This window comes from Anomaloglossus baeobatrachus, unplaced genomic scaffold (genome assembly GCF_048569485.1).
Source record: "Anomaloglossus baeobatrachus isolate aAnoBae1 unplaced genomic scaffold, aAnoBae1.hap1 Scaffold_4134, whole genome shotgun sequence".
Taxonomy (NCBI): domain Eukaryota; kingdom Metazoa; phylum Chordata; class Amphibia; order Anura; family Aromobatidae; genus Anomaloglossus; species Anomaloglossus baeobatrachus.
This window is the reverse complement of record NW_027443470.1, coordinates 1-25,131: the sequence shown is the minus strand read 5'-3', so window position 1 is coordinate 25,131 and position 25,131 is coordinate 1. Positions and strand designations below refer to the sequence as shown.

Below are 25,131 nucleotides of genomic sequence, written 5' to 3'. Positions count from 1 at the left end.
GGTCACTGCAGCAGCAGGTGAATCCACTTTGTCCAAAAGGGATCTATTCCATTCAATTGCAAATGATCTAGATAAGACAGAGAACTGCAGCACGGGGACATAGCCGAGTTGGTCAGGTTGAGTGGTGATGAGTTTGCTATTTGGATGAATAAAGAAAGTCAAAAGTGTGAAAGATAAAAAACAAAAGGAGGAAGTGTGAAAAGTGAATGGGCCAAATTGAGGTGCATATGAAGACGTATGCTTTCTTCCAATTCATTAAATCGGGCTAATATGAATCAGGTGAATTGAGTTCTGCTTTTGGAAACTGGGTTAAGAAGGGGTGCACCGTTCCTGGAGGTACTGCAATACCAGGTCAATGCGTGGAGTGGACAGAGCAAGCTCTTTTTCCATCTCCCTGTTCTAAAAATCCATTTAATATATGGTCCCCAGATAGGGGACGTATCAGATATTAAACTGATAAGAACAGATACTACATTTGATCTTAGCCAAAAGGCCGAGAAGCGATAACCAGAATTGGTTTGGGCCTCGAGTGGCACCCTGGCCTATGCCGGACACATCTTAGGGAGAGAGAGCGAGAGGGAGACAAACCCACGCCTACACAAGACATTTTGTCACCCAAGCCAACCCTTGAAAAGGCTGCTTTGCAGAGCAAAAACAAGAAGAATGGTGCGTTTTGCAGCCGCCGCCCACTGCAATGAATCTGAATAACTCCTCCTTTAGGGCGCAAGCAACTCCCCTCCCCCTTGCAGTCTTTCCAATTCACGATACAAAAAGACGGACAGGACAGGTTGCCTGACTTTCCGTCACTGCCACCCTTTGCCATCCTTACCCGTAGAAAGCCCTTTCATCATCCCCAAACCCTAATCTTTTCCCTTTCCTTCCCAGCCCCCAAACCCTGCCCTCTGTACCTTTCTCACCACCCGCTTCCCTTCTCCTGTCATCCCCCTACCACCCGGGAAAAAAAGAGATTGCCCCCTCCTTCCACTAGCCCACCCTCCCACCCAAAGAACAACTTCTTCTGCGCAGCTTGTTTTCTAGGCAGCAGCGCTATTGTGATGTCATCGGGGGGCATTGTGACAAGCCGCCAGTGTTCCGTCTCTTCATGTTGTGCACAGTTCAAACGGAAAATACATCAACAGGCAGACTACAGAAAAGCTTACTATCAAAGGTTAGAGGGGGGCTTTCTCAGAGGGCTTTTTACAGTTTTTCTATTCCCAATTAGCCGTTTAAGTGTACTTATTGAAAGTAGTAATTCTTTCATAGGCCGCCCTTTCTTAGTATTTGACGTTCCTTATATTGCGGTATGAGGCTTCGCAGTAGGTTGCAAACATTCATCACCCATGACTGTCCCCAATTGAGCTCAGAAGCTCAATGTCTATCATGACCTCTCTTTTAGAATGTCCAAGAGCAAGCAAACTATTCCTCCAGGAGAGGGCGCCAACAGACTACTAAAGAGATCATCATTACTCAAAGAAAACCCCAAAAACCAATGCATGATAGGAATAAACAGGTAACTTTCTTTGGAGTGGAAGCGGAGAGATCGCACCAGATGCCAATTCTAGATCTTATCACACCTGTGGTCACTGCAGCAGCAGGTGAATCCACTTTGTCCAAAAGGGATCTATTCCATTCAATTGCAAATGATCTAGATAAGACAGAGAACTGCAGCACGGGGACATAGCCGAGTTGGTCAGGTTGAGTGGTGATGAGTTTGCTATTTGGATGAATAAAGAAAGTCAAAAGTGTGAAAGATAAAAAACAAAAGGAGGAAGTGTGAAAAGTGAATGGGCCAAATTGAGGTGCATATGAAGACGTATGCTTTCTTCCAATTCATTAAATCGGGCTAATATGAATCAGGTGAATTGAGTTCTGCTTTTGGAAACTGGGTTAAGAAGGGGTGCACCGTTCCTGGAGGTACTGCAATACCAGGTCAATGCGTGGAGTGGACAGAGCAAGCTCTTTTTCCATCTCCCTGTTCTAAAAATCCATTTAATATATGGTCCCCAGATAGGGGACGTATCAGATATTAAACTGATAAGAACAGATACTACACTTGATCTTAGCCAAAAGGCCGAGAAGCGATAACCAGAATTGGTTTGGGCCTCGAGTGGCACCCTGGCCTATGCCGGACACATCTTAGGGAGAGAGAGCGAGAGGGAGACAAACCCACGCCTACACAAGACATTTTGTCACCCAAGCCAACCCTTGAAAAGGCTGCTTTGCAGAGCAAAAACAAGAAGAATGGTGCGTTTTGCAGCCGCCGCCCACTGCAATGAATCTGAATAACTCCTCCTTTAGGGCGCAAGCAACTCCCCTCCCCCTTGCAGTCTTTCCAATTCACGATACAAAAAGACGGACAGGACAGGTTGCCTGACTTTCCGTCACTGCCACCCTTTGCCATCCTTACCCGTAGAAAGCCCTTTCATCATCCCCAAACCCTAATCTTTTCCCTTTCCTTCCCAGCCCCCAAACCCTGCCCTCTGTACCTTTCTCACCACCCGCTTCCCTTCTCCTGTCATCCCCCTACCACCCGGGAAAAAAAGAGATTGCCCCCTCCTTCCACTAGCCCACCCTCCCACCCAAAGAACAACTTCTTCTGCGCAGCTTGTTTTCTAGGCAGCAGCGCTATTGTGATGTCATCGGGGGGCATTGTGACAAGCCGCCAGTGTTCCGTCTCTTCATGTTGTGCACAGTTCAAACGGAAAATACATCAACAGGCAGACTACAGAAAAGCTTACTATCAAAGGTTAGAGGGGGGCTTTCTCAGAGGGCTTTTTACAGTTTTTCTATTCCCAATTAGCCGTTTAAGTGTACTTATTGAAAGTAGTAATTCTTTCATAGGCCGCCCTTTCTTAGTATTTGACGTTCCTTATATTGCGGTATGAGGCTTCGCAGTAGGTTGCAAACATTCATCACCCATGACTGTCCCCAATTGAGCTCAGAAGCTCAATGTCTATCATGACCTCTCTTTTAGAATGTCCAAGAGCAAGCAAACTATTCCTCCAGGAGAGGGCGCCAACAGACTACTAAAGAGATCATCATTACTCAAAGAAAACCCCAAAAACCAATGCATGATAGGAATAAACAGGTAACTTTCTTTGGAGTGGAAGCGGAGAGATCGCACCAGATGCCAATTCTAGATCTTATCACACCTGTGGTCACTGCAGCAGCAGGTGAATCCACTTTGTCCAAAAGGGATCTATTCCATTCAATTGCAAATGATCTAGATAAGACAGAGAACTGCAGCACGGGGACATAGCCGAGTTGGTCAGGTTGAGTGGTGATGAGTTTGCTATTTGGATGAATAAAGAAAGTCAAAAGTGTGAAAGATAAAAAACAAAAGGAGGAAGTGTGAAAAGTGAATGGGCCAAATTGAGGTGCATATGAAGACGTATGCTTTCTTCCAATTCATTAAATCGGGCTAATATGAATCAGGTGAATTGAGTTCTGCTTTTGGAAACTGGGTTAAGAAGGGGTGCACCGTTCCTGGAGGTACTGCAATACCAGGTCAATGCGTGGAGTGGACAGAGCAAGCTCTTTTTCCATCTCCCTGTTCTAAAAATCCATTTAATATATGGTCCCCAGATAGGGGACGTATCAGATATTAAACTGATAAGAACAGATTTGATTTAACAGCATCTTTATTATCATGCACTACTCACAAAAAGGTAACAAACCGTGTACAGTGCCGCAGCCCCGTACACACAGAAATATACAATCCTTCTTACATAGCCATAGAGTACGACGCACTAAACTATACATCACGCTCCTATGCTTATCCATAACACTCAAGCTGAAAGAAAAAGTTAGAACAGATACTACACTTGATCTTAGCCAAAAGGCCGAGAAGCGATAACCAGAATTGGTTTGGGCCTCGAGTGGCACCCTGGCCTATGCCGGACACATCTTAGGGAGAGAGAGCGAGAGGGAGACAAACCCACGCCTACACAAGACATTTTGTCACCCAAGCCAACCCTTGAAAAGGCTGCTTTGCAGAGCAAAAACAAGAAGAATGGTGCGTTTTGCAGCCGCCGCCCACTGCAATGAATCTGAATAACTCCTCCTTTAGGGCGCAAGCAACTCCCCTCCCCCTTGCAGTCTTTCCAATTCACGATACAAAAAGACGGACAGGACAGGTTGCCTGACTTTCCGTCACTGCCACCCTTTGCCATCCTTACCCGTAGAAAGCCCTTTCATCATCCCCAAACCCTAATCTTTTCCCTTTCCTTCCCAGCCCCCAAACCCTGCCCTCTGTACCTTTCTCACCACCCGCTTCCCTTCTCCTGTCATCCCCCTACCACCCGGGAAAAAAAGAGATTGCCCCCTCCTTCCACTAGCCCACCCTCCCACCCAAAGAACAACTTCTTCTGCGCAGCTTGTTTTCTAGGCAGCAGCGCTATTGTGATGTCATCGGGGGGCATTGTGACAAGCCGCCAGTGTTCCGTCTCTTCATGTTGTGCACAGTTCAAACGGAAAATACATCAACAGGCAGACTACAGAAAAGCTTACTATCAAAGGTTAGAGGGGGGCTTTCTCAGAGGGCTTTTTACAGTTTTTCTATTCCCAATTAGCCGTTTAAGTGTACTTATTGAAAGTAGTAATTCTTTCATAGGCCGCCCTTTCTTAGTATTTGACGTTCCTTATATTGCGGTATGAGGCTTCGCAGTAGGTTGCAAACATTCATCACCCATGACTGTCCCCAATTGAGCTCAGAAGCTCAATGTCTATCATGACCTCTCTTTTAGAATGTCCAAGAGCAAGCAAACTATTCCTCCAGGAGAGGGCGCCAACAGACTACTAAAGAGATCATCATTACTCAAAGAAAACGCCAAAAACCAATGCATGATAGGAATAAACAGGTAACTTTCTTTGGAGTGGAAGCGGAGAGATCGCACCAGATGCCAATTCTAGATCTTATCACACCTGTGGTCACTGCAGCAGCAGGTGAATCCACTTTGTCCAAAAGGGATCTATTCCATTCAATTGCAAATGATCTAGATAAGACAGAGAACTGCAGCACGGGGACATAGCCGAGTTGGTCAGGTTGAGTGGTGATGAGTTTGCTATTTGGATGAATAAAGAAAGTCAAAAGTGTGAAAGATAAAAAACAAAAGGAGGAAGTGTGAAAAGTGAATGGGCCAAATTGAGGTGCATATGAAGACGTATGCTTTCTTCCAATTCATTAAATCGGGCTAATATGAATCAGGTGAATTGAGTTCTGCTTTTGGAAACTGGGTTAAGAAGGGGTGCACCGTTCCTGGAGGTACTGCAATACCAGGTCAATGCGTGGAGTGGACAGAGCAAGCTCTTTTTCCATCTCCCTGTTCTAAAAATCCATTTAATATATGGTCCCCAGATAGGGGACGTATCAGATATTAAACTGATAAGAACAGATTTTTGATTTAATGAAGCTTTCCAAAGCACCACAAAAAATGCATGACCGAAGTCACACCAAAAACAGTGCAAAGGCTAGGATTCGTGTGGACCCCACCGTGAGGAGAGGGTCCCCAAAAATCAACCCCGTCCCTCCGAGCCAGAAGGCCACAGCAAGGGTCAGGGATCTTCGGTGCTCCCCCAAGCCGAAGCCTGGTTGAGCCTTGTCGTTGCTCCCAGCGTCCACCCAGGCATCTTACCCAAGTGGAGTAGAGAGCTACTAGTTATTGGTTTCGCAGCCGAAACTGCCCGGACCGTCAACCGGTGTTGGTTTCTCAGCCCAAGGCTAACCGGACCTCCAACCGGGTGTTGGTTTCTCAGCCGAAGCTGACCCAGACCTCCAACCGGGTGTTGGTTTCTCAGCCGAAGCTGACCCGGACCTCCAACCGGGTGTTAGTTTCTCAGCCCAAAGCTGACCAGACCTCCGACCGGGATTATAAAAATTTCCCTTCCTAGCCAGAAGGCCGGGATAGGGTAATATGCTCAAAAAGTATGAAAAGGCAAGGTACGGTGTGCTACAGAGCCCAAGGCTTGCCGGGGTCCCAAGCCAGCAAGCTCAGACTCACTCCAGGGTCGTCAGTCCTGGGGCACGTTGTACTATAGCCCCCCACCCTTACTCAGTCTAATAGCCTTGATCCTGGTAGGGCCATGTTTTCCTCTAGATGAATATACTATCCACCCAGAGTACTAGCAAGCGCAACCTTCCAGTGTGCAGTGTATCATTGTACTAAGGTGGCCTGGAGCTTAAACCACCTCTTCGAACAACACTACACATGATCTTAGCCAAAAGGCCGAGAAGCGATAACCAGAATTGGTTTGGGCCTCGAGTGGCACCCTGGCCTATGCCGGACACATCTTAGGGAGAGAGAGCGAGAGGGAGACAAACCCACGCCTACACAAGACATTTTGTCACCCAAGCCAACCCTTGAAAAGGCTGCTTTGCAGAGCAAAAACAAGAAGAATGGTGCGTTTTGCAGCCGCCGCCCACTGCAATGAATCTGAATAACTCCTCCTTTAGGGCGCAAGCAACTCCCCTCCCCCTTGCAGTCTTTCCAATTCACGATACAAAAAGACGGACAGGACAGGTTGCCTGACTTTCCGTCACTGCCACCCTTTGCCATCCTTACCCGTAGAAAGCCCTTTCATCATCCCCAAACCCTAATCTTTTCCCTTTCCTTCCCAGCCCCCAAACCCTGCCCTCTGTACCTTTCTCACCACCCGCTTCCCTTCTCCTGTCATCCCCCTACCACCCGGGAAAAAAAGAGATTGCCCCCTCCTTCCACTAGCCCACCCTCCCACCCAAAGAACAACTTCTTCTGCGCAGCTTGTTTTCTAGGCAGCAGCGCTATTGTGATGTCATCGGGGGGCATTGTGACAAGCCGCCAGTGTTCCGTCTCTTCATGTTGTGCACAGTTCAAACGGAAAATACATCAACAGGCAGACTACAGAAAAGCTTATTATCAAAGGTTAGAGGGGGGCTTTCTCAGAGGGCTTTTTACAGTTTTTCTATTCCCAATTAGCCGTTTAAGTGTACTTATTGAAAGTAGTAATTCTTTCATAGGCCGCCCTTTCTTAGTATTTGACGTTCCTTATATTGCGGTATGAGGCTTCGCAGTAGGTTGCAAACATTCATCACCCATGACTGTCCCCAATTGAGCTCAGAAGCTCAATGTCTATCATGACCTCTCTTTTAGAATGTCCAAGAGCAAGCAAACTATTCCTCCAGGAGAGGGCGCCAACAGACTACTAAAGAGATCATCATTACTCAAAGAAAACCCCAAAAACCAATGCATGATAGGAATAAACAGGTAACTTTCTTTGGAGTGGAAGCGGAGAGATCGCACCAGATGCCAATTCTAGATCTTATCACACCTGTGGTCACTGCAGCAGCAGGTGAATCCACTTTGTCCAAAAGGGATCTATTCCATTCAATTGCAAATGATCTAGATAAGACAGAGAACTGCAGCACGGGGACATAGCCGAGTTGGTCAGGTTGAGTGGTGATGAGTTTGCTATTTGGATGAATAAAGAAAGTCAAAAGTGTGAAAGATAAAAAACAAAAGGAGGAAGTGTGAAAAGTGAATGGGCCAAATTGAGGTGCATATGAAGACGTATGCTTTCTTCCAATTCATTAAATCGGGCTAATATGAATCAGGTGAATTGAGTTCTGCTTTTGGAAACTGGGTTAAGAAGGGGTGCACCGTTCCTGGAGGTACTGCAATACCAGGTCAATGCGTGGAGTGGACAGAGCAAGCTCTTTTTCCATCTCCCTGTTCTAAAAATCCATTTAATATATGGTCCCCAGATAGGGGACGTATCAGATATTAAACTGATAAGAACAGATACTACACTTGATCTTAGCCAAAAGGCCGAGAAGCGATAACCAGAATTGGTTTGGGCCTCGAGTGGCACCCTGGCCTATGCCGGACACATCTTAGGGAGAGAGAGCGAGAGGGAGACAAACCCACGCCTACACAAGACATTTTGTCACCCAAGCCAACCCTTGAAAAGGCTGCTTTGCAGAGCAAAAACAAGAAGAATGGTGCGTTTTGCAGCCGCCGCCCACTGCAATGAATCTGAATAACTCCTCCTTTAGGGCGCAAGCAACTCCCCTCCCCCTTGCAGTCTTTCCAATTCACGATACAAAAAGACGGACAGGACAGGTTGCCTGACTTTCCGTCACTGCCACCCTTTGCCATCCTTACCCGTAGAAAGCCCTTTCATCATCCCCAAACCCTAATCTTTTCCCTTTCCTTCCCAGCCCCCAAACCCTGCCCTCTGTACCTTTCTCACCACCCGCTTCCCTTCTCCTGTCATCCCCCTACCACCCGGGAAAAAAAGAGATTGCCCCCTCCTTCCACTAGCCCACCCTCCCACCCAAAGAACAACTTCTTCTGCGCAGCTTGTTTTCTAGGCAGCAGCGCTATTGTGATGTCATCGGGGGGCATTGTGACAAGCCGCCAGTGTTCCGTCTCTTCATGTTGTGCACAGTTCAAACGGAAAATACATCAACAGGCAGACTACAGAAAAGCTTACTATCAAAGGTTAGAGGGGGGCTTTCTCAGAGGGCTTTTTACAGTTTTTCTATTCCCAATTAGCCGTTTAAGTGTACTTATTGAAAGTAGTAATTCTTTCATAGGCCGCCCTTTCTTAGTATTTGACGTTCCTTATATTGCGGTATGAGGCTTCGCAGTAGGTTGCAAACATTCATCACCCATGACTGTCCCCAATTGAGCTCAGAAGCTCAATGTCTATCATGACCTCTCTTTTAGAATGTCCAAGAGCAAGCAAACTATTCCTCCAGGAGAGGGCGCCAAAAGACTACTAAAGAGATCATCATTACTCAAAGAAAACCCCAAAAACCAATGCATGATAGGAATAAACAGGTAACTTTCTTTGGAGTGGAAGCGGAGAGATCGCACCAGATGCCAATTCTAGATCTTATCACACCTGTGGTCACTGCAGCAGCAGGTGAATCCACTTTGTCCAAAAGGGATCTATTCCATTCAATTGCAAATGATCTAGATAAGACAGAGAACTGCAGCACGGGGACATAGCCGAGTTGGTCAGGTTGAGTGGTGATGAGTTTGCTATTTGGATGAATAAAGAAAGTCAAAAGTGTGAAAGATAAAAAACAAAAGGAGGAAGTGTGAAAAGTGAATGGGCCAAATTGAGGTGCATATGAAGACGTATGCTTTCTTCCAATTCATTAAATCGGGCTAATATGAATCAGGTGAATTGAGTTCTGCTTTTGGAAACTGGGTTAAGAAGGGGTGCACCGTTCCTGGAGGTACTGCAATACCAGGTCAATGCGTGGAGTGGACAGAGCAAGCTCTTTTTCCATCTCCCTGTTCTAAAAATCCATTTAATATATGGTCCCCAGATAGGGGACGTATCAGATATTAAACTGATAAGAACAGATACTACACTTGATCTTAGCCAAAAGGCCGAGAAGCGATAACCAGAATTGGTTTGGGCCTCGAGTGGCACCCTGGCCTATGCCGGACACATCTTAGGGAGAGAGAGCGAGAGGGAGACAAACCCACGCCTACACAAGACATTTTGTCACCCAAGCCAACCCTTGAAAAGGCTGCTTTGCAGAGCAAAAACAAGAAGAATGGTGCGTTTTGCAGCCGCCGCCCACTGCAATGAATCTGAATAACTCCTCCTTTAGGGCGCAAGCAACTCCCCTCCCCCTTGCAGTCTTTCCAATTCACGATACAAAAAGACGGACAGGACAGGTTGCCTGACTTTCCGTCACTGCCACCCTTTGCCATCCTTACCCGTAGAAAGCCCTTTCATCATCCCCAAACCCTAATCTTTTCCCTTTCCTTCCCAGCCCCCAAACCCTGCCCTCTGTACCTTTCTCACCACCCGCTTCCCTTCTCCTGTCATCCCCCTACCACCCGGGAAAAAAAGAGATTGCCCCCTCCTTCCACTAGCCCACCCTCCCACCCAAAGAACAACTTCTTCTGCGCAGCTTGTTTTCTAGGCAGCAGCGCTATTGTGATGTCATCGGGGGGCATTGTGACAAGCCGCCAGTGTTCCGTCTCTTCATGTTGTGCACAGTTCAAACGGAAAATACATCAACAGGCAGACTACAGAAAAGCTTACTATCAAAGGTTAGAGGGGGGCTTTCTCAGAGGGCTTTTTACAGTTTTTCTATTCCCAATTAGCCGTTTAAGTGTACTTATTGAAAGTAGTAATTCTTTCATAGGCCGCCCTTTCTTAGTATTTGACGTTCCTTATATTGCGGTATGAGGCTTCGCAGTAGGTTGCAAACATTCATCACCCATGACTGTCCCCAATTGAGCTCAGAAGCTCAATGTCTATCATGACCTCTCTTTTAGAATGTCCAAGAGCAAGCAAACTATTCCTCCAGGAGAGGGCGCCAACAGACTACTAAAGAGATCATCATTACTCAAAGAAAACCCCAAAAACCAATGCATGATAGGAATAAACAGGTAACTTTCTTTGGAGTGGAAGCGGAGAGATCGCACCAGATGCCAATTCTAGATCTTATCACACCTGTGGTCACTGCAGCAGCAGGTGAATCCACTTTGTCCAAAAGGGATCTATTCCATTCAATTGCAAATGATCTAGATAAGACAGAGAACTGCAGCACGGGGACATAGCCGAGTTGGTCAGGTTGAGTGGTGATGAGTTTGCTATTTGGATGAATAAAGAAAGTCAAAAGTGTGAAAGATAAAAAACAAAAGGAGGAAGTGTGAAAAGTGAATGGGCCAAATTGAGGTGCATATGAAGACGTATGCTTTCTTCCAATTCATTAAATCGGGCTAATATGAATCAGGTGAATTGAGTTCTGCTTTTGGAAACTGGGTTAAGAAGGGGTGCACCGTTCCTGGAGGTACTGCAATACCAGGTCAATGCGTGGAGTGGACAGAGCAAGCTCTTTTTCCATCTCCCTGTTCTAAAAATCCATTTAATATATGGTCCCCAGATAGGGGACGTATCAGATATTAAACTGATAAGAACAGATACTACACTTGATCTTAGCCAAAAGGCCGAGAAGCGATAACCAGAATTGGTTTGGGCCTCGAGTGGCACCCTGGCCTATGCCGGACACATCTTAGGGAGAGAGAGCGAGAGGGAGACAAACCCACGCCTACACAAGACATTTTGTCACCCAAGCCAACCCTTGAAAAGGCTGCTTTGCAGAGCAAAAACAAGAAGAATGGTGCGTTTTGCAGCCGCCGCCCACTGCAATGAATCTGAATAACTCCTCCTTTAGGGCGCAAGCAACTCCCCTCCCCCTTGCAGTCTTTCCAATTCACGATACAAAAAGACGGACAGGACAGGTTGCCTGACTTTCCGTCACTGCCACCCTTTGCCATCCTTACCCGTAGAAAGCCCTTTCATCATCCCCAAACCCTAATCTTTTCCCTTTCCTTCCCAGCCCCCAAACCCTGCCCTCTGTACCTTTCTCACCACCCGCTTCCCTTCTCCTGTCATCCCCCTACCACCCGGGAAAAAAAGAGATTGCCCCCTCCTTCCACTAGCCCACCCTCCCACCCAAAGAACAACTTCTTCTGCGCAGCTTGTTTTCTAGGCAGCAGCGCTATTGTGATGTCATCGGGGGGCATTGTGACAAGCCGCCAGTGTTCCGTCTCTTCATGTTGTGCACAGTTCAAACGGAAAATACATCAACAGGCAGACTACAGAAAAGCTTACTATCAAAGGTTAGAGGGGGGCTTTCTCAGAGGGCTTTTTACAGTTTTTCTATTCCCAATTAGCCGTTTAAGTGTACTTATTGAAAGTAGTAATTCTTTCATAGGCCGCCCTTTCTTAGTATTTGACGTTCCTTATATTGCGGTATGAGGCTTCGCAGTAGGTTGCAAACATTCATCACCCATGACTGTCCCCAATTGAGCTCAGAAGCTCAATGTCTATCATGACCTCTCTTTTAGAATGTCCAAGAGCAAGCAAACTATTCCTCCAGGAGAGGGCGCCAACAGACTACTAAAGAGATCATCATTACTCAAAGAAAACCCCAAAAACCAATGCATGATAGGAATAAACAGGTAACTTTCTTTGGAGTGGAAGCGGAGAGATCGCACCAGATGCCAATTCTAGATCTTATCACACCTGTGGTCACTGCAGCAGCAGGTGAATCCACTTTGTCCAAAAGGGATCTATTCCATTCAATTGCAAATGATCTAGATAAGACAGAGAACTGCAGCACGGGGACATAGCCGAGTTGGTCAGGTTGAGTGGTGATGAGTTTGCTATTTGGATGAATAAAGAAAGTCAAAAGTGTGAAAGATAAAAAACAAAAGGAGGAAGTGTGAAAAGTGAATGGGCCAAATTGAGGTGCATATGAAGACGTATGCTTTCTTCCAATTCATTAAATCGGGCTAATATGAATCAGGTGAATTGAGTTCTGCTTTTGGAAACTGGGTTAAGAAGGGGTGCACCGTTCCTGGAGGTACTGCAATACCAGGTCAATGCGTGGAGTGGACAGAGCAAGCTCTTTTTCCATCTCCCTGTTCTAAAAATCCATTTAATATATGGTCCCCAGATAGGGGACGTATCAGATATTAAACTGATAAGAACAGATACTACACTTGATCTTAGCCAAAAGGCCGAGAAGCGATAACCAGAATTGGTTTGGGCCTCGAGTGGCACCCTGGCCTATGCCGGACACATCTTAGGGAGAGAGAGCGAGAGGGAGACAAACCCACGCCTACACAAGACATTTTGTCACCCAAGCCAACCCTTGAAAAGGCTGCTTTGCAGAGCAAAAACAAGAAGAATGGTGCGTTTTGCAGCCGCCGCCCACTGCAATGAATCTGAATAACTCCTCCTTTAGGGCGCAAGCAACTCCCCTCCCCCTTGCAGTCTTTCCAATTCACGATACAAAAAGACGGACAGGACAGGTTGCCTGACTTTCCGTCACTGCCACCCTTTGCCATCCTTACCCGTAGAAAGCCCTTTCATCATCCCCAAACCCTAATCTTTTCCCTTTCCTTCCCAGCCCCCAAACCCTGCCCTCTGTACCTTTCTCACCACCCGCTTCCCTTCTCCTGTCATCCCCCTACCACCCGGGAAAAAAAGAGATTGCCCCCTCCTTCCACTAGCCCACCCTCCCACCCAAAGAACAACTTCTTCTGCGCAGCTTGTTTTCTAGGCAGCAGCGCTATTGTGATGTCATCGGGGGGCATTGTGACAAGCCGCCAGTGTTCCGTCTCTTCATGTTGTGCACAGTTCAAACGGAAAATACATCAACAGGCAGACTACAGAAAAGCTTACTATCAAAGGTTAGAGGGGGGCTTTCTCAGAGGGCTTTTTACAGTTTTTCTATTCCCAATTAGCCGTTTAAGTGTACTTATTGAAAGTAGTAATTCTTTCATAGGCCGCCCTTTCTTAGTATTTGACGTTCCTTATATTGCGGTATGAGGCTTCGCAGTAGGTTGCAAACATTCATCACCCATGACTGTCCCCAATTGAGCTCAGAAGCTCAATGTCTATCATGACCTCTCTTTTAGAATGTCCAAGAGCAAGCAAACTATTCCTCCAGGAGAGGGCGCCAACAGACTACTAAAGAGATCATCATTACTCAAAGAAAACCCCAAAAACCAATGCATGATAGGAATAAACAGGTAACTTTCTTTGGAGTGGAAGCGGAGAGATCGCACCAGATGCCAATTCTAGATCTTATCACACCTGTGGTCACTGCAGCAGCAGGTGAATCCACTTTGTCCAAAAGGGATCTATTCCATTCAATTGCAAATGATCTAGATAAGACAGAGAACTGCAGCACGGGGACATAGCCGAGTTGGTCAGGTTGAGTGGTGATGAGTTTGCTATTTGGATGAATAAAGAAAGTCAAAAGTGTGAAAGATAAAAAACAAAAGGAGGAAGTGTGAAAAGTGAATGGGCCAAATTGAGGTGCATATGAAGACGTATGCTTTCTTCCAATTCATTAAATCGGGCTAATATGAATCAGGTGAATTGAGTTCTGCTTTTGGAAACTGGGTTAAGAAGGGGTGCACCGTTCCTGGAGGTACTGCAATACCAGGTCAATGCGTGGAGTGGACAGAGCAAGCTCTTTTTCCATCTCCCTGTTCTAAAAATCCATTTAATATATGGTCCCCAGATAGGGGACGTATCAGATATTAAACTGATAAGAACAGATACTACACTTGATCTTAGCCAAAAGGCCGAGAAGCGATAACCAGAATTGGTTTGGGCCTCGAGTGGCACCCTGGCCTATGCCGGACACATCTTAGGGAGAGAGAGCGAGAGGGAGACAAACCCACGCCTACACAAGACATTTTGTCACCCAAGCCAACCCTTGAAAAGGCTGCTTTGCAGAGCAAAAACAAGAAGAATGGTGCGTTTTGCAGCCGCCGCCCACTGCAATGAATCTGAATAACTCCTCCTTTAGGGCGCAAGCAACTCCCCTCCCCCTTGCAGTCTTTCCAATTCACGATACAAAAAGACGGACAGGACAGGTTGCCTGACTTTCCGTCACTGCCACCCTTTGCCATCCTTACCCGTAGAAAGCCCTTTCATCATCCCCAAACCCTAATCTTTTCCCTTTCCTTCCCAGCCCCCAAACCCTGCCCTCTGTACCTTTCTCACCACCCGCTTCCCTTCTCCTGTCATCCCCCTACCACCCGGGAAAAAAAGAGATTGCCCCCTCCTTCCACTAGCCCACCCTCCCACCCAAAGAACAACTTCTTCTGCGCAGCTTGTTTTCTAGGCAGCAGCGCTATTATGATGTCATCGGGGGGCATTGTGACAAGCCGCCAGTGTTCCGTCTCTTCATGTTGTGCACAGTTCAAACGGAAAATACATCAACAGGCAGACTACAGAAAAGCTTACTATCAAAGGTTAGAGGGGGGCTTTCTCAGAGGGCTTTTTACAGTTTTTCTATTCCCAATTAGCCGTTTAAGTGTACTTATTGAAAGTAGTAATTCTTTCATAGGCCGCCCTTTCTTAGTATTTGACGTTCCTTATATTGCGGTATGAGGCTTCGCAGTAGGTTGCAAACATTCATCACCCATGACTGTCCCCAATTGAGCTCAGAAGCTCAATGTCTATCATGACCTCTCTTTTAGAATGTCCAAGAGCAAGCAAACTATTCCTCCAGGAGAGGGCGCCAACAGACTACTAAAGAGATCATCATTACTCAAAGAAAACCCCAAAAACCAATGCATGATAGGAATAAACAGGTAACTTTCTTTGGAGTGGAAGCGGAGAGATCGCACCAGATGCCAATTCTAGATCTTATCACACCTGTGGTCACTGCAGCAGCAGGTGAATCCACTTTGTCCAAAAGGGATCTATTCCATTCAATTGCAAATGATCTAGATAAGACAGAGAACTGCAGCACGGGGACATAGCCGAGTTGGTCAGGTTGAGTGGTGATGAGTTTTCTATTTGGATGAATAAAGAAAGTCAAAAGTGTGAAAGATAAAAAACAAAAGGAGGAAGTGTGAAAAGTGAATGGGCCAAATTGAGGTGCATATGAAGACGTATGCTTTCTTCCAATTCATTAAATCGGGCTAATATGAATCAGGTGAATTGAGTTCTGCTTTTGGAAACTGGGTTAAGAAGGGGTGCACCGTTCCTGGAGGTACTGCAATACCAGGTCAATGCGTGGAGTGGACAGAGCAAGCTCTTTTTCCATCTCCCTGTTCTAAAAATCCATTTAATATATGGTCCCCAGATAGGGGACGTATCAGATATTAAACTGATAAGAACAGATACTACACTTGATCTTAGCCAAAAGGCCGAGAAGCGATAACCAGAATTGGTTTGGGCCTCGAGTGGCACCCTGGCCTATGCCGGACACATCTTAGGGAGAGAGAGCGAGAGGGAGACAAACCCACGCCTACACAAGACATTTTGTCACCCAAGCCAACCCTTGAAAAGGCTGCTTTGCAGAGCAAAAACAAGAAGAATGGTGCGTTTTGCAGCCGCCGCCCACTGCAATGAATCTGAATAACTCCTCCTTTAGGGCGCAAGCAACTCCCCTCCCCCTTGCAGTCTTTCCAATTCACGATACAAAAAGACGGACAGGACAGGTTGCCTGACTTTCCGTCACTGCCACCCTTTGCCATCCTTACCCGTAGAAAGCCCTTTCATCATCCCCAAACCCTAATCTTTTCCCTTTCCTTCCCAGCCCCCAAACCCTGCCCTCTGTACCTTTCTCACCACCCGCTTCCCTTCTCCTGTCATCCCCCTACCACCCGGGAAAAAAAGAGATTGCCCCCTCCTTCCACTAGCCCACCCTCCCACCCAAAGAACAACTTCTTCTGCGCAGCTTGTTTTCTAGGCAGCAGCGCTATTGTGATGTCATCGGGGGGCATTGTGACAAGCCGCCAGTGTTCCGTCTCTTCATGTTGTGCACAGTTCAAACGGAAAATACATCAACAGGCAGACTACAGAAAAGCTTACTATCAAAGGTTAGAGGGGGGCTTTCTCAGAGGGCTTTTTACAGTTTTTCTATTCCCAATTAGCCGTTTAAGTGTACTTATTGAAAGTAGTAATTCTTTCATAGGCCGCCCTTTCTTAGTATTTGACGTTCCTTATATTGCGGTATGAGGCTTCGCAGTAGGTTGCAAACATTCATCACCCATGACTGTCCCCAATTGAGCTCAGAAGCTCAATGTCTATCATGACCTCTCTTTTAGAATGTCCAAGAGCAAGCAAACTATTCCTCCAGGAGAGGGCGCCAACAGACTACTAAAGAGATCATCATTACTCAAAGAAAACCCCAAAAACCAATGCATGATAGGAATAAACAGGTAACTTTCTTTGGAGTGGAAGCGGAGAGATCGCACCAGATGCCAATTCTAGATCTTATCACACCTGTGGTCACTGCAGCAGCAGGTGAATCCACTTTGTCCAAAAGGGATCTATTCCATTCAATTGCAAATGATCTAGATAAGACAGAGAACTGCAGCACGGGGACATAGCCGAGTTGGTCAGGTTGAGTGGTGATGAGTTTGCTATTTGGATGAATAAAGAAAGTCAAAAGTGTGAAAGATAAAAAACAAAAGGAGGAAGTGTGAAAAGTGAATGGGCCAAATTGAGGTGCATATGAAGACGTATGCTTTCTTCCAATTCATTAAATCGGGCTAATATGAATCAGGTGAATTGAGTTCTGCTTTTGGAAACTGGGTTAAGAAGGGGTGCACCGTTCCTGGAGGTACTGCAATACCAGGTCAATGCGTGGAGTGGACAGAGCAAGCTCTTTTTCCATCTCCCTGTTCTAAAAATCCATTTAATATATGGTCCCCAGATAGGGGACGTATCAGATATTAAACTGATAAGAACAGATACTACACTTGATCTTAGCCAAAAGGCCGAGAAGCGATAACCAGAATTGGTTTGGGCCTCGAGTGGCACCCTGGCCTATGCCGGACACATCTTAGGGAGAGAGAGCGAGAGGGAGACAAACCCACGCCTACACAAGACATTTTGTCACCCAAGCCAACCCTTGAAAAGGCTGCTTTGCAGAGCAAAAACAAGAAGAATGGTGCGTTTTGCAGCCGCCGCCCACTGCAATGAATCTGAATAACTCCTCCTTTAGGGCGCAAGCAACTCCCCTCCCCCTTGCAGTCTTTCCAATTCACGATACAAAAAGACGGACAGGACAGGTTGCCTGACTTTCCGTCACTGCCACCCTTTGCCATCCTTACCCGTAGAAAGCCCTTTCATCATCCCCAAACCCTAATCTTTTCCCTTTCCTTCCCAGCCCCCAAACCCTGCCCTCTGTACCTTTCTCACCACCCGCTTCCCTTCTCCTGTCATCCCCCTACCACCCGGGAAAAAAAAGAGATTGCCCCCTCCTTCCACTAGCCCACCCTCCCACCCAAAGAACAACTTCTTCTGCGCAGCTTGTTTTCTAGGCAGCAGCGCTATTGTGATGTCATCGGGGGGCATTGTGACAAGCCGCCAGTGTTCCGTCTCTTCATGTTGTGCACAGTTCAAACGGAAAATACATCAACAGGCAGACTACAGAAAAGCTTACTATCAAAGGTTAGAGGGGGGCTTTCTCAGAGGGCTTTTTACAGTTTTTCTATTCCCAATTAGCCGTTTAAGTGTACTTATTGAAAGTAGTAATTCTTTCATAGGCCGCCCTTTCTTAGTATTTGACGTTCCTTATATTGCGGTATGAGGCTTCGCAGTAGGTTGCAAACATTCATCACCCATGACTGTCCCCAATTGAGCTCAGAAGCTCAATGTCTATCATGACCTCTCTTTTAGAATGTCCAAGAGCAAGCAAACTATTCCTCCAGGAGAGGGCGCCAACAGACTACTAAAGAGATCATCATTACTCAAAGAAAACCCCAAAAACCAATGCATGATAGGAATAAACAGGTAACTTTCTTTGGAGTGGAAGCGGAGAGATCGCACCAGATGCCAATTCTAGATCTTATCACACCTGTGGTCACTGCAGCAGCAGGTGAATCCACTTTGTCCAAAAGGGATCTATTCCATTCAATTGCAAATGATCTAGATAAGACAGAGAACTGCAGCACGGGGACATAGCCGAGTTGGTCAGGTTGAGTGGTGATGAGTTTGCTATTTGGATGAATAAAGAAAGTCAAAAGTGTGAAAGATAAAAAACAAAAGGAGGAAGTGTGAAAAGTGAATGGGCCAAATTGAGGTGCATATGAAGACGTATGCTTTCTTCCAATTCATTAAATCGGGCTAATATGAATCAGGTGAATTGAGTTCTGCTTTTGGAAACTGGGTTAAGAAGGGGTGCACCGTTCCTGGAGGTACTGCAATACCAGGTCAATGCGTGGAGTGGACAGAGCAAGCTCTTTTTCCATCTCCCTGTTCTAAAAATCCATTTAATATATGGTCCCCAGATAGGGGACGTATCAGATATTAAACTGATAAGAACAGATACTACACTTGATCTTAGCCAAAAGGCCGAGAAGCGATAACCAGAATTGGTTTGGGCCTCGAGTGGCACCCTGGCCTATGCCGGACACATCTTAGGGAGAGAGAGCGAGAGGGAGACAAACCCACGCCTACACAAGACATTTTGTCACCCAAGCCAACCCTTGAAAAGGCTGCTTTGCAGAGCAAAAACAAGAAGAATGGTGCGTTTTGCAGCCGCCGCCCACTGCAATGAATCTGAATAACTCCTCCTTTAGGGCGCAAGCAACTCCCCTCCCCCTTGCAGTCTTTCCAATTCACGATACAAAAAGACGGACAGGACAGGTTGCCTGACTTTCCGTCACTGCCACCCTTTGCCATCCTTACCCGTAGAAAGCCCTTTCATCATCCCCAAACCCTAATCTTTTCCCTTTCCTTCCCAGCCCCCAAACCCTGCCCTCTGTACCTTTCTCACCACCCGCTTCTCTTCTCCTGTCATCCCCCTACCACCCGGGAAAAAAAGAGATTGCCCCCTCCTTCCACTAGCCCACCCTCCCACCCAAAGAACAACTTCTTCTGCGCAGCTTGTTTTCTAGGCAGCAGCGCTATTGTGATGTCATCGGGGGGCATTGTGACAAGCCGCCAGTGTTCCGTCTCTTCATGTTGTGCACAGTTCAAACGGAAAATACATCAACAGGCAGACTACAGAAAAGCTTACTATCAAAGGTTAGAGGGGGGCTTTCTCAGAGGGCTTTTTACAGTTTTTCTATTCCCAATTAGCCGTTTAAGTGTACTTATTGAAAGTAGTAATTCTTTCATAGGCCGCCCTTTCTTAGTATTTGACGTTCCTTATATTGCGGTATGAGGCTTCGCAGTAGGTTGCAAACATTCATCACCCATGACTGTCCCCAATTGAGCTCAGAAGCTCAATGTCTATCATGACCTCTCTTTTAGAATGTCCAAGAGCAAGCAAACTATTCCTCCAGGAGAGGGCGCCAACAGACTACTAAAGAGATCATCATTACTCAAAGAAAACCCCAAAAACCAATGCATGATAGGAATAAACAGGTAACTTTCTTTGGAGTGGAAGCGGAGAGATCGCACCAGATGCCAATTCTAGATCTTATCACACCTGTGGTCACTGCAGCAGCAGGTGAATCCACTTTGTCCAAAAGGGATCTATTCCATTCAATTGCAAATGATCTAGATAAGACAGAGAACTGCAGCACGGGGACATAGCCGAGTTGGTCAGGTTGAGTGGTGATGAGTTTGCTATTTGGATGAATAAAGAAAGTCAAAAGTGTGAAAGATAAAAAACAAAAGGAGGAAGTGTGAAAAGTGAATGGGCCAAATTGAGGTGCATATGAAGACGTATGCTTTCTTCCAATTCATTAAATCGGGCTAATATGAATCAGGTGAATTGAGTTCTGCTTTTGGAAACTGGGTTAAGAAGGGGTGCACCGTTCCTGGAGGTACTGCAATACCAGGTCAATGCGTGGAGTGGACAGAGCAAGCTCTTTTTCCATCTCCCTGTTCTAAAAATCCATTTAATATATGGTCCCCAGATAGGGGACGTATCAGATATTAAACTGATAAGAACAGATACTACACTTGATCTTAGCCAAAAGGCCGAGAAGCGATAACCAGAATTGGTTTGGGCCTCGAGTGGCACCCTGGCCTATGCCGGACACATCTTAGGGAGAGAGAGCGAGAGGGAGACAAACCCACGCCTACACAAGACATTTTGTCACCCAAGCCAACCCTTGAAAAGGCTGCTTTGCAGAGCAAAAACAAGAAGAATGGTGCGTTTTGCAGCCGCCGCCCACTGCAATGAATCTGAATAACTCCTCCTTTAGGGCGCAAGCAACTCCCCTCCCCCTTGCAGTCTTTCCAATTCACGATACAAAAAGACGGACAGGACAGGTTGCCTGACTTTCCGTCACTGCCACCCTTTGCCATCCTTACCCGTAGAAAGCCCTTTCATCATCCCCAAACCCTAATCTTTTCCCTTTCCTTCCCAGCCCCCAAACCCTGCCCTCTGTACCTTTCTCACCACCCGCTTCCCTTCTCCTGTCATCCCCCTACCACCCGGGAAAAAAAGAGATTGCCCCCTCCTTCCACTAGCCCACCCTCCCACCCAAAGAACAACTTCTTCTGCGCAGCTTGTTTTCTAGGCAGCAGCGCTATTGTGATGTCATCGGGGGGCATTGTGACAAGCCGCCAGTGTTCCGTCTCTTCATGTTGTGCACAGTTCAAACGGAAAATACATCAACAGGCAGACTACAGAAAAGCTTACTATCAAAGGTTAGAGGGGGGCTTTCTCAGAGGGCTTTTTACAGTTTTTCTATTCCCAATTAGCCGTTTAAGTGTACTTATTGAAAGTAGTAATTCTTTCATAGGCCGCCCTTTCTTAGTATTTGACGTTCCTTATATTGCGGTATGAGGCTTCGCAGTAGGTTGCAAACATTCATCACCCATGACTGTCCCCAATTGAGCTCAGAAGCTCAATGTCTATCATGACCTCTCTTTTAGAATGTCCAAGAGCAAGCAAACTATTCCTCCAGGAGAGGGCGCCAACAGACTACTAAAGAGATCATCATTACTCAAAGAAAACCCCAAAAACCAATGCATGATAGGAATAAACAGGTAACTTTCTTTGGAGTGGAAGCGGAGAGATCGCACCAGATGCCAATTCTAGATCTTATCACACCTGTGGTCACTGCAGCAGCAGGTGAATCCACTTTGTCCAAAAGGGATCTATTCCATTCAATTGCAAATGATCTAGATAAGACAGAGAACTGCAGCACGGGGACATAGCCGAGTTGGTCAGGTTGAGTGGTGATGAGTTTGCTATTTGGATGAATAAAGAAAGTCAAAAGTGTGAAAGATAAAAAACAAAAGGAGGAAGTGTGAAAAGTGAATGGGCCAAATTGAGGTGCATATGAAGACGTATGCTTTCTTCCAATTCATTAAATCGGGCTAATATGAATCAGGTGAATTGAGTTCTGCTTTTGGAAACTGGGTTAAGAAGGGGTGCACCGTTCCTGGAGGTACTGCAATACCAGGTCAATGCGTGGAGTGGACAGAGCAAGCTCTTTTTCCATCTCCCTGTTCTAAAAATCCATTTAATATATGGTCCCCAGATAGGGGACGTATCAGATATTAAACTGATAAGAACAGATACTACACTTGATCTTAGCCAAAAGGCCGAGAAGCGATAACCAGAATTGGTTTGGGCCTCGAGTGGCACCCTGGCCTATGCCGGACACATCTTAGGGAGAGAGAGCGAGAGGGAGACAAACCCACGCCTACACAAGACATTTTGTCACCCAAGCCAACCCTTGAAAAGGCTGCTTTGCAGAGCAAAAACAAGAAGAATGGTGCGTTTTGCAGCCGCCGCCCACTGCAATGAATCTGAATAACTCCTCCTTTAGGGCGCAAGCAACTCCCCTCCCCCTTGCAGTCTTTCCAATTCACGATACAAAAAGACGGACAGGACAGGTTGCCTGACTTTCCGTCACTGCCACCCTTTGCCATCCTTACCCGTAGAAAGCCCTTTCATCATCCCCAAACCCTAATCTTTTCCCTTTCCTTCCCAGCCCCCAAACCCTGCCCTCTGTACCTTTCTCACCACCCGCTTCCCTTCTCCTGTCATCCCCCTACCACCCGGGAAAAAAAGAGATTGCCCCCTCCTTCCACTAGCCCACCCTCCCACCCAAAGAACAACTTCTTCTGCGCAGCTTGTTTTCTAGGCAGCAGCGCTATTGTGATGTCATCGGGGGGCATTGTGACAAGCCGCCAGTGTTCCGTCTCTTCATGTTGTGCACAGTTCAAACGGAAAATACATCAACAGGCAGACTACAGAAAAGCTTACTATCAAAGGTTAGAGGGGGGCTTTCTCAGAGGGCTTTTTACAGTTTTTCTATTCCCAATTAGCCGTTTAAGTGTACTTATTGAAAGTAGTAATTCTTTCATAGGCCGCCCTTTCTTAGTATTTGACGTTCCTTATATTGCGGTATGCGGCTTCGCAGTAGGTTGCAAACATTCATCACCCATGACTGTCCCCAATTGAGCTCAGAAGCTCAATGTCTATCATGACCTCTCTTTTAGAATGTCCAAGAGCAAGCAAACTATTCCTCCAGGAGAGGGCGCCAACAGACTACTAAAGAGATCATCATTACTCAAAGAAAACCCCAAAAACCAATGCATGATAGGAATAAACAGGTAACTTTCTTTGGAGTGGAAGCGGAGAGATCGCACCAGATGCCAATTCTAGATCTTATCACACCTGTGGTCACTGCAGCAGCAGGTGAATCCACTTTGTCCAAAAGGGATCTATTCCATTCAATTGCAAATGATCTAGATAAGACAGAGAACTGCAGCACGGGGACATAGCCGAGTTGGTCAGGTTGAGTGGTGATGAGTTTGCTATTTGGATGAATAAAGAAAGTCAAAAGTGTGAAAGATAAAAAACAAAAGGAGGAAGTGTGAAAAGTGAATGGGCCAAATTGAGGTGCATATGAAGACGTATGCTTTCTTCCAATTCATTAAATCGGGCTAATATGAATCAGGTGAATTGAGTTCTGCTTTTGGAAACTGGGTTAAGAAGGGGTGCACCGTTCCTGGAGGTACTGCAATACCAGGTCAATGCGTGGAGTGGACAGAGCAAGCTCTTTTTCCATCTCCCTGTTCTAAAAATCCATTTAATATATGGTCCCCAGATAGGGGACGTATCAGATATTAAACTGATAAGAACAGATACTACACTTGATCTTAGCCAAAAGGCCGAGAAGCGATAACCAGAATTGGTTTGGGCCTCGAGTGGCACCCTGGCCTATGCCGGACACATCTTAGGGAGAGAGAGCGAGAGGGAGACAAACCCACGCCTACACAAGACATTTTGTCACCCAAGCCAACCCTTGAAAAGGCTGCTTTGCAGAGCAAAAACAAGAAGAATGGTGCGTTTTGCAGCCGCCGCCCACTGCAATGAATCTGAATAACTCCTCCTTTAGGGCGCAAGCAACTCCCCTCCCCCTTGCAGTCTTTCCAATTCACGATACAAAAAGACGGACAGGACAGGTTGCCTGACTTTCCGTCACTGCCACCCTTTGCCATCCTTACCCGTAGAAAGCCCTTTCATCATCCCCAAACCCTAATCTTTTCCCTTTCCTTCCCAGCCCCCAAACCCTGCCCTCTGTACCTTTCTCACCACCCGCTTCCCTTCTCCTGTCATCCCCCTACCACCCGGGAAAAAAAGAGATTGCCCCCTCCTTCCACTAGCCCACCCTCCCACCCAAAGAACAACTTCTTCTGCGCAGCTTGTTTTCTAGGCAGCAGCGCTATTGTGATGTCATCGGGGGGCATTGTGACAAGCCGCCAGTGTTCCGTCTCTTCATGTTGTGCACAGTTCAAACGGAAAATACATCAACAGGCAGACTACAGAAAAGCTTACTATCAAAGGTTAGAGGGGGGCTTTCTCAGAGGGCTTTTTACAGTTTTTCTATTCCCAATTAGCCGTTTAAGTGTACTTATTGAAAGTAGTAATTCTTTCATAGGCCGCCCTTTCTTAGTATTTGACGTTCCTTATATTGCGGTATGAGGCTTCGCAGTAGGTTGCAAACATTCATCACCCATGACTGTCCCCAATTGAGCTCAGAAGCTCAATGTCTATCATGACCTCTCTTTTAGAATGTCCAAGAGCAAGCAAACTATTCCTCCAGGAGAGGGCGCCAACAGACTACTAAAGAGATCATCATTACTCAAAGAAAACCCCAAAAACCAATGCATGATAGGAATAAACAGGTAACTTTCTTTGGAGTGGAAGCGGAGAGATCGCACCAGATGCCAATTCTAGATCTTATCACACCTGTGGTCACTGCAGCAGCAGGTGAATCCACTTTGTCCAAAAGGGATCTATTCCATTCAATTGCAAATGATCTAGATAAGACAGAGAACTGCAGCACGGGGACATAGCCGAGTTGGTCAGGTTGAGTGGTGATGAGTTTGCTATTTGGATGAATAAAGAAAGTCAAAAGTGTGAAAGATAAAAAACAAAAGGAGGAAGTGTGAAAAGTGAATGGGCCAAATTGAGGTGCATATGAAGACGTATGCTTTCTTCCAATTCATTAAATCGGGCTAATATGAATCAGGTGAATTGAGTTCTGCTTTTGGAAACTGGGTTAAGAAGGGGTGCACCGTTCCTGGAGGTACTGCAATACCAGGTCAATGCGTGGAGTGGACAGAGCAAGCTCTTTTTCCATCTCCCTGTTCTAAAAATCCATTTAATATATGGTCCCCAGATAGGGGACGTATCAGATATTAAACTGATAAGAA

The 25,131-nt window shown here is 46.3% G+C and overlaps 14 non-coding genes and 3 pseudogenes across 14 annotated transcripts; all 17 read right to left on the bottom strand.

Annotated features, from left to right (window-relative positions):
• Window positions 1-314: 314 nt before the first annotated feature.
• On the bottom strand, window positions 315-505 carry LOC142277913 (U2 spliceosomal RNA). The gene has a single exon (XR_012741000.1). It is a non-coding gene; the product is annotated as a U2 spliceosomal RNA (small nuclear RNA).
• Window positions 506-1,892: 1,387 nt separating this feature from the next.
• Window positions 1,893-2,083, bottom strand: LOC142277903 (U2 spliceosomal RNA). Its single transcript, XR_012740991.1, has one exon. It is a non-coding gene; the product is annotated as a U2 spliceosomal RNA (small nuclear RNA).
• Window positions 2,084-3,470: 1,387 nt separating this feature from the next.
• On the bottom strand, window positions 3,471-3,672 carry LOC142277915 (U2 spliceosomal RNA; annotated as a pseudogene).
• A 62-nt stretch (window positions 3,673-3,734) lies between these two features.
• On the bottom strand, window positions 3,735-3,854 carry LOC142277919 (U2 spliceosomal RNA; annotated as a pseudogene).
• Window positions 3,855-5,241: 1,387 nt separating this feature from the next.
• On the bottom strand, window positions 5,242-5,434 carry LOC142277914 (U2 spliceosomal RNA). The gene has a single exon (XR_012741001.1). It is a non-coding gene; the product is annotated as a U2 spliceosomal RNA (small nuclear RNA).
• A 2,189-nt stretch (window positions 5,435-7,623) lies between these two features.
• LOC142277902 (U2 spliceosomal RNA) lies at window positions 7,624-7,814 on the bottom strand. The gene has a single exon (XR_012740990.1). It is a non-coding gene; the product is annotated as a U2 spliceosomal RNA (small nuclear RNA).
• Window positions 7,815-9,201: 1,387 nt separating this feature from the next.
• On the bottom strand, window positions 9,202-9,392 carry LOC142277901 (U2 spliceosomal RNA). The gene has a single exon (XR_012740989.1). It is a non-coding gene; the product is annotated as a U2 spliceosomal RNA (small nuclear RNA).
• A 1,387-nt stretch (window positions 9,393-10,779) lies between these two features.
• Window positions 10,780-10,970, bottom strand: LOC142277900 (U2 spliceosomal RNA). Its single transcript, XR_012740988.1, has one exon. It is a non-coding gene; the product is annotated as a U2 spliceosomal RNA (small nuclear RNA).
• Window positions 10,971-12,357: 1,387 nt separating this feature from the next.
• Window positions 12,358-12,548, bottom strand: LOC142277899 (U2 spliceosomal RNA). The gene has a single exon (XR_012740987.1). It is a non-coding gene; the product is annotated as a U2 spliceosomal RNA (small nuclear RNA).
• A 1,387-nt stretch (window positions 12,549-13,935) lies between these two features.
• LOC142277898 (U2 spliceosomal RNA) lies at window positions 13,936-14,126 on the bottom strand. Its single transcript, XR_012740986.1, has one exon. It is a non-coding gene; the product is annotated as a U2 spliceosomal RNA (small nuclear RNA).
• A 1,387-nt stretch (window positions 14,127-15,513) lies between these two features.
• LOC142277897 (U2 spliceosomal RNA) lies at window positions 15,514-15,704 on the bottom strand. Its single transcript, XR_012740985.1, has one exon. It is a non-coding gene; the product is annotated as a U2 spliceosomal RNA (small nuclear RNA).
• Window positions 15,705-17,091: 1,387 nt separating this feature from the next.
• LOC142277924 (U2 spliceosomal RNA) lies at window positions 17,092-17,282 on the bottom strand. The gene has a single exon (XR_012741005.1). It is a non-coding gene; the product is annotated as a U2 spliceosomal RNA (small nuclear RNA).
• Window positions 17,283-18,670: 1,388 nt separating this feature from the next.
• On the bottom strand, window positions 18,671-18,861 carry LOC142277923 (U2 spliceosomal RNA). Its single transcript, XR_012741004.1, has one exon. It is a non-coding gene; the product is annotated as a U2 spliceosomal RNA (small nuclear RNA).
• A 1,387-nt stretch (window positions 18,862-20,248) lies between these two features.
• Window positions 20,249-20,439, bottom strand: LOC142277920 (U2 spliceosomal RNA). The gene has a single exon (XR_012741003.1). It is a non-coding gene; the product is annotated as a U2 spliceosomal RNA (small nuclear RNA).
• A 1,387-nt stretch (window positions 20,440-21,826) lies between these two features.
• On the bottom strand, window positions 21,827-22,017 carry LOC142277908 (U2 spliceosomal RNA). Its single transcript, XR_012740995.1, has one exon. It is a non-coding gene; the product is annotated as a U2 spliceosomal RNA (small nuclear RNA).
• Window positions 22,018-23,404: 1,387 nt separating this feature from the next.
• LOC142277896 (U2 spliceosomal RNA) lies at window positions 23,405-23,595 on the bottom strand. The gene has a single exon (XR_012740984.1). It is a non-coding gene; the product is annotated as a U2 spliceosomal RNA (small nuclear RNA).
• Window positions 23,596-24,982: 1,387 nt separating this feature from the next.
• Window positions 24,983-25,131, bottom strand: LOC142277918 (U2 spliceosomal RNA; annotated as a pseudogene; the record flags this gene model as incomplete).